The following is an 8,649-nucleotide window of genomic DNA, read 5'->3' on the forward strand; positions in this document are numbered from 1 at the left end:
GTTTGTGCGGCGCGCTTGGCTTGCTGGGCGATGGCCTGGCTTCGTGCTGGGCCTCGTCCGGCAGGCCTCGTCCGATGCTTATTCGTACGATGCGCTTCCGATTAAATTTCTGATTCCGGAATTCATTTCCGATACGAACAATATTTAATATTTCCGATTCCGGAATTAATTTCCGTTTCGAACAAATATTTAATATTTCCGTTTCCGGAATTATTTTCCGATTCCGGTAATATTTCCGATTCTGACAATATTTCCGTTTCCGGCAATATTTCCGATTCTGGAGTATTCATTTCTTGCCTGTGACGATCTTAGCTCCCACTGAAACCAAGATCCGTCGGTTCCGAATATTCATAGATAGAGTATCTAATGCCATTAGATACTTGATCCGTTTACGTACTATTTGTGTGACCCTACGGGTTCAGTCAAGAGTAAGCTGTGGATTAATATCATTAATTCCACTTGAACTGAAGCGGCCTCTAGCTAGGCATTCAGCTCACTTGATCTCACTGAATTATTAACTTGTTAATTAATACTGAACCGCATTTATTAGACTTACCATAGAATGCATACTTGGACCAAGGGCATTATTTCCTTCAATAGTGTCAATGCGTTAGTAGTTGCTAACGAGCAGTGTAAGGACATGCAGCGTTTGAACCTTGACATAGTAAGTGGTGAAAGCCTTGTGGGAATAATGAATGCCTTAACCATCAAACCGTCAATATTTGATGAGGTTAGAGAGAATGAAGTTGGTGATGTGAAGTTGGAGCGAATCAAGGAAAATATTTCGCAAGGTAAGGAGGTAGATTTCCGAATCCATGTAGATGGAAGCTTGAGGTACAAAGGCAGGTGATGCGTGCCTCAAAAGTGTGGAGAACTGAAAGAGATATTGATGAAAGAAGGGCATAATACGCCATATTTTGTGCACCCAGGGGGTGACAAGTTGTATAAGGACTTGAAAAAGGTCTATTGGTGGCTAAGGATGAAGAACGAAGTGGCTGAATTTGTGGCTAGATGTTTGACTTGTCAGAAGGTTAAAATTGAGCATAGGAGACCTCAAGGGAAGGTCCAACCTTTAGAGATTCCAAGCTGGAAATGGGACTGTATTTCTATGGACTTTGTCACTTGTTTACCTAAGTCAAAGACTGGGAATGATACAATTTGGGTTGTGGTAGATAGGTTGACCAAGTCAGCAGTGTTTATACCAATGAAGGAAACCTGGAAAATGGAAAAACTTGCTAAAGCCTACATTAAGAATGAGGTGAGATTACATGGAGTTCCTAAGGATATCGTATCAGATAGAGATTCAAGGTTTCTTTCGAATTTCTGGAAAAGTGTGCAGAAGAGCTTTGGTACGACATTGAAAATGAGTACAGCCTTCCACCCAGCCACGGATGGCCAAACTGAAAGGACTATCCAAACCCTGGAGGACATGCTTCGGGCATGCGTTATTGATTTCCAAGGAAGTTGAGAAGATGGCCTAGATTTGATTGAGTTTTCCTATAACAATAGCTATCATGCTAGCATTGGAATGGCACCATTTGAGGCTTTGTATGGACGAAAGTGTAGAAGTCCACTTTGTTGGAACGATATTAGTGAAACCGTAGTGTTGGGACCTCAAATGATAGAGGACACCATGAACCAAATCCGAACCATCCAATCGAAGATTCAAGCGGCGCAGGATCGCCAAAAGAGTTATGCAGACTTGAAACGTAGGGATGAAGAGTTCAACATAAAGCGATAAAGTGTTGCTCAAAGTGTCACCAATGAAAGGTGTCATGAGATTTGGGAAGAAAGGGAAGTTAAGCCCTAAGTACATAGGCCCATATGAGATCTTAGAAAGAATCGGAAAGGTAGCTTATAGACTAGCCTTGCCTATGGACTTGCATAGAGTGCATAATGTGTTCCACATATCTCAGTTAAGGAAATATATCCCGGATAAATCGCATGTGTTGCAACCGGAGACCATAGAATTAGACCTAAGTCTAACCTTTGAGGAAAGACCTGTCAAAATCCTTGATAGCAAAGTGCGTAGTACGCGTACTAAAGATGTGAAAATTGTCAAAGTGTTGTGGTCTAATCAAGAATCTGAGGAAGCCACTTGGGAAGCGGAGGACGAAATGAGAAAGAAATATCCCGAGCTTTTTCCCGAGATTAGTTGAGTTACGGGGTCGTAACTCGTGTCTTTTAAGGGGGGTAAAGTGCGGTAGAATTTCGCGCTTTTTACCTTGTTTTTCCCTATTTTATACTTAATTTAGTGCTTTCTATTGAATTTGCACTTATTATTGTCCTGTTTAATCATGTAAAGAGTACAGCAAATTAAACTTTTGTAAATGAACGTATTGAAAAGTCTCAGAAAGTCTCAAGTTGAGTTGAATTTTTGGATTTCCGAACCCAAGTTTCGGGACGAAACTTCTTTTAAGGAGGGTAGACTGTATTAGCATTTAAATAATATTTAAATGTATTTAATGTATTTTAATTAATTAGAATATTTATTATTTTAATTAATTACGAAACGATTTTAATTCTTGAGTCGGGAAATTAAATGAGTTGTAAATGATTTTTAAAGCTTCGGGTTTTAAATACAAAGTCCAGTTCGTTTTATTAATCAAGCCCAATCCAAACGGTTTAATTTAAATCCTAAGCTAGCCCAATTCATTTGATTCCTAAGCCCAACTCAAATATCCTAAGCCTAGCCCATCAAGGGATTAGGGAGCCTATAAATAGGACTCCCCATCATTAAATAAACCCCCAAAATTTCATAAAGCCCCTTTTTGATTTCTTGCACCTCACTCCTCTCCCTCTCTTCTCTCGTCCGCACGCACGCATCCGTGCTCGTGCCTCGTGCGCTGCCTCGTGCGCTCGGCCTCACGCCCCGCACGCTGCCTTGTGCCCTCGTGTGTTGTCGCGCCCAGCGTCCAGCACTCCCTCACTCCCTCTCTCGCCCTCGCGCGCCAGCACCCACACTCACTGGCTCGCTCTCCCTCGCGCCAGCGCGCGCTGTCCCTCTCGTCCCTCGCCCGCAGCCTTGTTGCGCTGCTGCTGTGCCTTGTTGTTGCTCGCGTGCTCGCGCACGCCTTTGCTCTCCCCCCCTGCTCCCGCGCGCACGCCCAGCATGCCGTGCGCCCTGTCCCGCGCGCAAGCGCTGCTGCCTTTGTTCCTTCGCCCGCGAGCGCGCACACACGAAGTGTGTGTGTGTGTTGTTCGTGTTCGTAATTCAATTCCTTTTTCGCCCAATCACCCTAATTCGTGATTGTTCCGTTCTATAGGCCGGATTGGTATAATTCTCTTCTTCCTTACCTATTCTATTTAAATTCCGTATTTTAAATTATTATATTAATATTGTTTTGAGTAATTAAAATGGTGGGAACCGGTTATGAATACCGTGGTTTGAGGATTTGTGTGTTGTGATTCATTAGGTTTGTTTTAATTATTAAAGGATCAATTTTCAGATTTGTTTATTTAATAAAGCATGGATTTTTATGATATTAAACTAGTGTTATTGGGATTTTCAAGTTAGGGTTTTAACCTAGACCTAATGAGTCAATTGATTAGCATAATTAGGTGATGATTTTAATTATGATAATCAATTATATTTTCAATTCAGATTTGAATAAAGGTTTAAAGTGTTGATTTTTATTGATTTTAAAGGCGGAAAAAGTATGTTTTTGTACTAGGGATTGATTTTGCAAATTGAGACGACTTTATTATTGAAAAACGATTGAATTCTAAAGTCTAAAGGAAGTTTTAAATTTTATAAAGTTGCTGGAAATTTAATGAACATGGAAATAATTTAAATTTCATTATTTTGATGATAGGAGGTGATTTCTAGTTGAGTGCTCGTTATTGCAAAGTGGCCCCTACGCTTAGGTATTCAAGGTACGTACAAGTCTAGGGCGACCACACCTTTTTGTCAATGACATTACATGATTGTTGATGATGTGAATTACATTATGTGAAATCATGTTTATTTTGGTGAACGAGCATGTATTTTGTGATGTTGGATTTCTTGAATTAATTGTTGAACAAGCATGTTGAAATTATTATGAGTATGGATTTCATTGTCAATCATGTTGTTCAATATTTATGCATGTATGGTTAAATTCACATGCAAGGGATGGATTAATTATTTGTATGCTATTGTACGGGATGTCTAGCATACTTTGAGCCATTTAATTGTACCTCGTTGTACTATTTATTTTACCACATGTGAAGGGTTAGATCACGTACGCCACCGCACATGTAGGGTTCAGTTGGGAATATTATGTATGAAATGAATTAGGATTTGTCTTGCAAGGGCACAACCCTCATGTTAATATGTATGATGTGGAGTCTCAATTTGGTGAGGAGGAACATGGTAGTAATATCACAAGTGTCTTGCTTGGTTGATCACAAGTCTTAAAGCATTAAAATAAGATTGTTTTGGTTGTCATTTATTAATTGTATGTATGCATGTTGTCGAGTCTTGAGTTCGCCTTTATTAAAATATTAATAAACGTAAAGTGCAACCGGAACAAGCTTCAAAACTCTTGGAACGTATATACCTTGAGTATGAACAATGGGGGGAGTCTTGCCGGAAAGCTCGTACTCCTACTAATGATACAAGACGTTGTTTCATTTATACTATGCGCAGGAATTCCGTCGGTATGGCCCGATTTTATTATTATTATATTTGGTGTTTGGTTGGCTCCCATCACCTTTTCCCTTTGTGGATTATTCTTTTGGCTCGTTCGAAGCTTATTCTAATTATATTGTGAGTCAAGAGTCGAGTCAAGAGTCGAGTCTTGTATCTCATGATTGTTTGATTTGTTATTATATGGCTTTTGCATGTTGATTAGTATTTAGTGAGTGATGCATGCTTAGTTTCATTACTCTATGCTTGTAAGTACTCAGCTTTTGCTGACTACGTGCTTTGTGTGTTTCCGGTCATGGCCTTTGCCTTAATGACCCTATGATGATCCATCATTTGCACTTGCATTGTTGGGGAGTAGAATAATATAGCAGGTTGGTAGATCAAGTACGATCGAAATCATGTGGCTTGGGATGATTGAGAGAGTTGCATGTTTTCGTCTTTTGAAACTATTTTCTTTAATATTTTAATTATGTTTGAAATGTTTGAATTACTTATACTTTGGGTTTTGGGCCATTATGGTTCCAAATTGTAGGAGGCCTCGATATTTTATTAATTATGGTTTTTAAAAGTTAGTTGACATTTAATTCCGCTGCGTAATTCTGGTAATAGCCTTAACCGTTATCACGGTGGCGGTAATGCTTTAGTAATTCCTTTATTTTAAGTTGGAAAATGGTTTTATAAAAGCAAGGAATTATTATGGTGTTACACAGGTAGTGGCAAGATTGAGCCGTAAAGACTAGCTCAAAACCATGAAAGATGATGACCACAAGACAATGGTCCGTCTAAGCACGTTGTCAACCCACATTCAGGTTACAACTAAACCCGAGCATCCCTCGAAAGAATTCGCTCCCGCGAGAATGAATAAGAAAAGAAATTCTCAAAGAAATCATAAGAACAAATGAAATAGGGACTTGCCCACCTCAATCGGGCAAGATCGCGCCACAAACCGCGCAAGTTCCAAATAGAAAAACAAGATTCGTCCACTTTTTCGGACGGGGCGTCCACCCTTAGCGGACAGGGCTCGCCCACCTTCAGCGGGCGGGGTCTACGTCACTAGCCGCGCAGGTCCTCAGTTTTCGAAAAATAAAGTCTTCAAATTCAAAACAGGTTCGCCATCTTTAGCCGGCGGGGTCTACGTCACAAGCCGCGTAGGTCCTTATTTTCAAATTTCAAAATAGATTCGTCCACTTCTATCGGACGGGGTGTCCACCCTTAGCGGACAGGCTCGCCATCTTTAGCCGGCGGGGTCTACGTCACAAGCGCGTAGGTCCTTATTTTCAAAAAAAGCAAACAAACTTCAAAACAGATTCGTCCACTTCTTTCGGACGGGGCGTTCACCCTTAGCGGACAGGCTCGCCATCTTTAGCCGGCGGGGTCTACGTCACAAGCCGCGTAGGTCCTTAGTCGCTGCAGCGATAACTTTTTCTGGTTTTCCCTTTTCCGAAAATTAAAAAGATTGGTTTTCCGTTTTTTCCAAAAAAGAGCGATGTGCTGGATTATCCTTCGTTTTATATCCTGTAAAAACAAGGGGGTTTTCTCGTTTGGCTAGCCCTGAAAATGAGAATCTTTAAAAATATTTTTTACCTCGTGATTGGGCTTGGCCAGGCCCAATTACACTTTATAGCTTTTATTTCGAAAACATTTGTAGCTACTCCCAATGACAAAGTGAGGGAGTTTCTACACTTCTTTAAATCCTTCCAATGACAAAGTGAGGAAGTTTCTATACTATCCGTTGACAAATCCCAATGACACGTGAGGGATATGTCGACACTTCAAGTGATGACCCTTAAGTCAAATGTTATCACTCGGGGGCTCGTGAGACCCTCGCAAAAGCAGGTCACCATGACTTGTGCGACGCACTCCGTCTAATACTTTGACCATTGTCTTACTCCAAGACTCAGTCAAAGTGGGGGCTAACTGTAGACACCTACTTTTGTCCCCATTCCCGAAAGGGACGGTTCGATGATGAAAGCATAAATCTCCACTTGACAACGCATCTCCTATAAAATAACGAATCTCAATTCCCCTTTTCATTTCACTCGAAACCTGCTATTTATAGAGACCTGCTATTTATGGAAACCTGCTAAAAATAGTAACTGCCGTAATGGGTAGTTGTTAAAAGTGGCAAGTCATAAAAGATAGAAACCTGTCAGAATTAGGTGTTGCACTCCAACATAAATCCTAAATGAGATAGAAATTACGAGAGAATCGTATTCCTAATACGATTCGAATATAAGAGTCACGTATTGATTGAAATCCTAACGAGCCTAGAGTTCGTAACGGGCCCAGACGCATTCCGTCATAAAATTAAATACGCACTAAAAGACTCGATTAAGTTTCATACGCTCCGGATTCTAAGAGTCCGAATCTGACAAAGAAACGGCCCAAACAGCAATTTCAACACCCAGCCCTGGGCGCTGAAATTCCCTGGATCCTGTTTTCAAAGCCCAGAGCTGGGCGCCGAAATCTTTGACGCCCAGGCCTGGGCGCTGAAAATACCTGGTACATGTTTTTTCCTAATTCCTCGTGGATTAGAGTTCTACAAATCTATCTTTCCACGAACTCTTTTCTATAAATAGGGCCTTAAGTTCGACGTGAAAAACTCACAACACACAATTATATTCTGAGTATTGACTCTAAACCCCTAAGCCTAAGCCTCACGCTGCAAAACTAATCACGCGTTCTGTCGCAATCGATCCATAAATCGAAAAAAACGTATCCCGTCCCATAATTTGAGATTCGTTAAATAAAAGGAGAAATAGCAAAGTCAAAGTGTTTAGTTTTCTGAGAACCGTGACGCACCTCTCAAGGGTGCGTCGTAATGTGTCCCTTTTCCATGGTTTAATTGCTTTCCTTGCCCTTTTATGAACTGTTAAACCAACTAAAATCTGATTGTTCGATCACGCTTAATAAATATGATATTTTTGGGAAATTGGATTATCATGCTAGGTCCCTTAAAACAATCTAAATCAGATAATCGCACTCGATCTAGTATTATGTGTTGCATATTGTTAAAATCAACTCATATTAGTTTAATAGTTAACGCATGTCCCTTCAATTATTTATGCTGAGCTAGTAAGGATATCCTGCCTCTGGAGTTATCGAAGAGCGAGTACTCCTCTCGGTAGTTACAGTCCCCCGAACCCTCAATCTCTACCTTGCGGGTGTACGTTGAGCGATCCCCACCACCAGGGATCACAAGGGACCCTACGGCCGTCGTGGTCAAACATAATTGCACTCCCTTTATGTCACGATAATCGGGTTTGTCAGTTTTTCTCATTGTCGTTAAAAACTGAATGGCGACTCCTATATTACTAGTCAATTGGGTGTAAACTCACAGGAAATCCAATTACACTTGATTTGACAAAAAGAAGCGTCACACCCACGAGGGACAAGGTCACGCATTAGCCTCGTGCTTTTTCGACCCACTCACAATATCATTATTATTTTTTGCATTGGAGTACTTCATCACGCCTCGTTCAGGTGCTCGAACAAGTGTAGCACCTTCTGCGTGGGTGTGCACGGCTTATTACTTCGTTCGATGCGAGAATTCATGGATGTTTTTTTTTTCTTGTTTTTATACCTGGGCAAATTTGGCAAGCCGAGAGAATCAGCGCCCAGGCTGGGGCGTTAAAGATATCGGCGCCCAGCTCTGGGCGTTGAAAATGATTTCTGGGCAAAATTTGACAGTGTTTTTATCCTTGATTTTTCTTTTGCTTTTGCTTTGGAATGACGTAAAATGTGTAACGGGCGCTTGTAGGGCGAGCGTTATGTGCAGTATTTTGATCGGAGTTTTGGTGACTCGCGATTTCCAGTTACCCTTGTTAGTGGGGTGACTTTATTATTCTAAGTAGATCTTAGAATTTGGGAGGGGTTGTAGCCATTCTAAGGTTCGTTTTACACGATTAAAGCTTAAGATTTTGCCCCTATGACGTGTGTATAGCATTAGCGTCGAGAATTTGCGATAAAATCGTCATTTCGAGCATTTTTAGAGTGTTTTTCTCAAGCCTTCAACTGTA

This window comes from Spinacia oleracea, chromosome 4 (genome assembly GCF_020520425.1).
Source record: "Spinacia oleracea cultivar Varoflay chromosome 4, BTI_SOV_V1, whole genome shotgun sequence".
Lineage (NCBI taxonomy): Eukaryota > Viridiplantae > Streptophyta > Magnoliopsida > Caryophyllales > Amaranthaceae > Spinacia > Spinacia oleracea.